Source organism: Schistocerca serialis, unplaced genomic scaffold (assembly GCF_023864345.2).
Source record: "Schistocerca serialis cubense isolate TAMUIC-IGC-003099 unplaced genomic scaffold, iqSchSeri2.2 HiC_scaffold_185, whole genome shotgun sequence".
Taxonomy (NCBI): Eukaryota; Metazoa; Arthropoda; class Insecta; order Orthoptera; family Acrididae; genus Schistocerca; species Schistocerca serialis.
Window position 1 is genome coordinate 57,501 of NW_026047746.1, and position 5,000 is coordinate 62,500.

At 50.9% G+C, this 5,000-nt stretch overlaps 1 non-coding gene across 1 annotated transcript in view; it reads left to right on the plus strand.

Annotated features, from left to right (window-relative positions):
- The first annotated feature begins 4,903 nt into the window (after window positions 1-4,903).
- Window positions 4,904-5,000, plus strand: part of LOC126443783 (small subunit ribosomal RNA) — a 1,909-nt gene continuing 1,812 nt past the window's right edge. Inside the window, exon 1 of the ribosomal RNA XR_007582176.1 lies at window positions 4,904-5,000. This exon is cut by the window's right edge and continues 1,812 nt beyond it. This is a non-coding gene — a ribosomal RNA (small subunit ribosomal RNA).

The following is a 5,000-nucleotide window of genomic DNA, read 5'->3' on the forward strand; positions in this document are numbered from 1 at the left end:
AGTCGTAATGTGCAATCCACACCTATAACTTGCGTTTCATGAAGAGTTATGTCCAATATGCGACATTCCCGCTGTCCCTATACATGAGCTGCGAGCTGTACCACGTACAAGCTACAGACGCGATCGCATTGCTCACTGTACGGATTCCCATGCCGAGCGATCAGCTAGGAAGCGCCCCATCCACGTCGGTACCCTTGGGCGTTGCACTCGCAGTCGCAAAAAACGTTGGGCAAATATATTTCTCCGATGCTGAGCGATCAGCTAGGAAGCGCCCCATCCATGTCGGTACTCGTACGCGTCGCACTCGCAGTCGCAAAAAACGCTGGGCAAATATATTTCTCGGAAGAGTAATGACAGTCCGAGCCTCCTGCGTGGGAAGAGTCTTTCTAGGCCCTGACCCACGGGAAGCGTGTAGCTTCCCCCATCCCGGACATTTCACGTCGTCACACTACCGGTATTGACTAATAGACTGATTGCTGATAATCATTAGCCACACACTGGGGGAAACGGCCGACAGGGGCGGCAACATAGTGGAGCCGCAGTGTCACTAATGTACAGAGATAGAACAGTTTCGACTGGAACCAGAGTAACCGTATACACGGCACTGATTAGTAATAGATGCAGAGCCATCAGAATACAGATAATATATACAACCGTCCCTATACATGCTGAAAGACTCTGCACACAATGAGAACCACACGTCAGCCAGACACTATCACACACTACTCTCTGCCTCTAACAGGCACACACACAATATCTAACCACCAGCATGGAAGAACATCCGGTGCATCCTCTCCGCCACATTACACAATCCACACTATCATAACCAGACCGGGAGGTCCACCCAGAAAACAGAATATCCCACCCTTCCGACATCCGCCATTGCTCAGCTAAGCCACGAACACCCACACATGTCCTACACAGGGGTGCACCCAACATCACAATACTGCCTCCTGTCACAGTACACAAACAATGGCAGGAATGAAAGACACAGATCTGCCACAACCTTGGAATCGGAGCGCCGCCTGTCATGAGCCACAAGTGCATCCTGACGTGACAAATCGGATGATCCCGCAGGCATGCACTTACGATAATCACTATCAACGAACCTGCCGCCCCCTCCCCCCCCAAAATACACCTTTCCCTACAACGTGTACCTTAACCTAAGCTATATTGTACCTTAACCTAAGCGATATTGTACCTTAACCTAAGGTATATCGTACCTTAACCTAACCTACATTGCGCCTTCACCTAACCTACGTTGTACCTTAACCTAACCTACGTTGTACCTTAACCTAACCTACGTTGTACCTTAACCTAACCTACGTTGTACCTTAACCTAACCTACGTTGTACCTTAACCTAACCTACGTTGTACCTTAACCTAACCTACGTTGTACCTTAACCTAACCTACGTTGTACCTTAACCTAACCTACGTTGTACCTTAACCTAACCTACGTTGTACCTTAACCTAACCTACGTTGTACCTTAACCTAACCTACGTTGTGCCTTAACCTAACCTACGTTGTGCCTTAACCTAACCTACGTTGTGCCTTAACCTAACCTACGTTGTGCCTTAACCTAACCTACGTTGTGCCTTAACCTAACCTACGTTGTGCCTTAACCTAACCTACGTTGTGCCTTAACCTAACCTACGTTGTGCCTTAACCTAACCTATGTTGTGCCTTAACCTAACCTATGTTGTGCCTTAACCTAACCTATGTTGTGCCTTAACCTAACCTATGTTGTGCCTTAACCTAACCTATGTTGTGCCTTAACCTAACCTATGTTGTGCCTTAACCTAACCTATGTTGTGCCTTAACCTAACCTATGTTGTGCCTTAACCTAACCTATGTTGTGCCTTAACCTAACCTATGTTGTGCCTTAACCTAACCTATGTTGTGCCTTAACCTAACCTATGTTGTGCCTTAACCTAACCTATGTTGTGCCTTAACCTAACCTACGTTGTGCCTTAACCTAACCTACGTTGTGCCTTAACCTAACCTACGTTGTGCCTTAACCTAACCTACGTTGTGCCTTAACCTAACCTACGTTGTGCCTTAACCTAACCTACGTTGTGCCTTAACCTAACCTACGTTGTGCCTTAACCTAACCTACGTTGTGCCTTAACCTAACCTACGTTGTGCCTTAACCTAACCTACGTTGTGCCTTAACCTAACCTACGTTGTGCCTTAACCTAACCTATGTTGTGCCTTAACCTAACCTATGTTGTGCCTTAACCTAACCTATGTTGTGCCTTAACCTAACCTATGTTGTGCCTTAACCTAACCTATGTTGTGCCTTAACCTAACCTATGTTGTGCCTTAACCTAACCTATGTTGTGCCTTAACCTAACCTATGTTGTGCCTTAACCTAACCTATGTTGTGCCTTAACCTAACCTATGTTGTGCCTTAACCTAACCTACGTTGTGCCTTAACCTAACCTACGTTGTGCCTTAACCTAACCCATATTGTACCTTAACCTAACCCATATTGTACCTTAACCTAACCCATATTGTACCTTAACCTAACCCATATTGTACCTTAACCTAACCCATATTGTACCTTAACGTAACCTAATTTGTGCCTTAACGTAACCTAATTTGTGCCTTAACGTAACCTAATTTGTGCCTTAACGTAACCTAATTTGTGCCTTAACGTAACCTAATTTGTGCCTTAACGTAACCTAATTTGTGCCTTAACGTAACCTAATTTGTGCCTTAACGTAACCTAATTTGTGCCTTAACGTAACCTAATTTGTGCCTTAACGTAACCTAATTTGTGCCTTAACGTAACCTAATTTGTGCCTTAACGTAACCTAATTTGTGCCTTAACGTAACCTAATTTGTGCCTTAACGTAACCTAATTTGTGCCTTAACGTAACCTAATTTGTGCCTTAACGTAACCTAATTTGTGCCTTAACGTAACCTAATTTGTGCCTTAACGTAACCCATGTTGTGCCTTAACGTAACCCATGTTGTGCCTTAACGTAACCCAATTTGTGCCTTAACGTAACCCATGTTGTGCCTTAACCTAACCTATATTGTGCCTCAACCTAACCTATATTGCGCCTTAACCTGACGCACGTTGTCGCTGAACCTGCTCTGTAATTGTTATGCAACTCGTTAAATTAGTGTAGTGTTGCCTAACCGCAACCCTCGCAATATAGTTCGCTATTCGCACTGCCCGGTCCCCTGTGTATCGCGTCATGTTAAACACCTTGCAGGTGTTGCTGACTTTCCACATGCTCCTGCTATACACTGTAATGTGGATAGCAGCAGGACGTACATGCCCCCCCCCCTTCCCCCCTGCCTTCGCAAGCTGGTCGTTGAGAAGTTTGCATGTTCAATGCCCTTCGCATGCCGACGTACTCAGCCTACGTTGTGGTACGGCCTGTCACCTGTCCGCCGATGTACGCAAAACCCACAAACTGTACTGCACATTGGTCCGTATGTACTGAATGATACATCGTGGCACATGTGTGACCGTACGACGACTGCGCCTAGCAACGGCAGACCATACAGTCCAAATATTGTGCACGCAGCTACGTGTCGTCTCCCTATAAGAGCTGGATTGCAGTGTGGTACGCCATTCAGACGTGTGGGAGGAACGGACGCCCTGGATGGCGATCAGCATGAGCAGTCTGTTGATGTAGTGGAGCGTGTATTCGGACGTAGTCGTCTCTTCTCACACACCGTGATAGCATGTTGCACCGCGTTCCACATCTGCGACATCCTGCAGAGGCCGGCTGACAGTCGTTCGCGCAATGGACACCGCATACGTACGGGGGCTACCTTCCACGTGTTCTCGAGGCGTGCACATGTTGTTGCGTCTATGTGGGCAGACGTAGTGTGTTGTGACACCTGACACAGGCATGCAATACTCGTTGCAAATGGCGATGGACGTCTACGTTTGCTGGTGACGTTACGCAAATGAACAACAGGTAACCCGTTGTGGTGCGGTTGTTCTCGCTAGAGGTGAATCAGTGTTGGCGACGATCGGTCGAGCTATTAACCGGTTGTTTCAGGGATACCCACCATGCCCACGAACGTGAAAGGGGACCCACCATGCCCACGAACGCGAAAGGGGATCTGGGTGTGAGGCGATACGCGGCGGTGGCTGGGTGGGACCGTCCCCGGCCGGTGAGGGGGGGCCGCCCGGCGTGCTGGCAGCGCGGTGCGTGGGCGCACGCGCTACAGCCGGCTGGTGGGGGCGGCCAGTGGCAGGCGCGCCGGCCGACGGACGCGGCAGGCGGCGCAGCTGCGCGCCGGCGCCCCCTGCTCGCGGCGCCTTGCGGCCAAAGTAGGTCCTCGCGGGCCCGGTGCGAAGCGCGGTGGCCATCTGCAGTGTGCTGGTCCGATTGAGGACTGTGTGCGCTGAGGATGCGCCGCCGCCCGGCGCTCGGCGCCGCGACGCCGTCTGCTGCTCGGTCGCCCCAGCGGTTCTCGCAGGTGGTTTGTATCGCAGCTGTGCGGACGTGTTGGCGCGTGCGCTGTGCTGGGAGAGTTCGCTTCGGCACCCAAGTGGGGCTTTTGTCCTTCTGTGGCGCTGGCGTTGGAGCTGCCGGTCACCGTAGGTGGCGCGTGTTGTCTCCCGCCGGCAATGCCACGACAGCACGCTCCCGGGCCTCTGTCGGCAGCGGCAAGCTCAGTTGGGAGCACGGGTGGTCGCACCTAAAGCGTCTACTCGCCTAACTCCGGGCGATTGCGCCTCTCTCGAACCCGACCAAGTACTTAGGACGGCGCTGCGCGCCGCCGGGACCTGAGAGGGTTTCGAGGTGTGTTGTGCAGGGGAGCTCAGCCTCCTCCTGTTTGCAGAATAATTGAGCGGACGCTTGCGTGTTCGCGCGGGCCCCCGGGACACACTCCCGGGCGGCCGGCTGCTCAGCTCTAGTTGACGCAGCTCCCTGGTTGATCCTGCCAGTAGTCATATGCTTGTCTCAAAGATTAAGCCATGCATGTCTCAGTACAAGCCGCATTAAGGTGAAACCGCGAATGGCT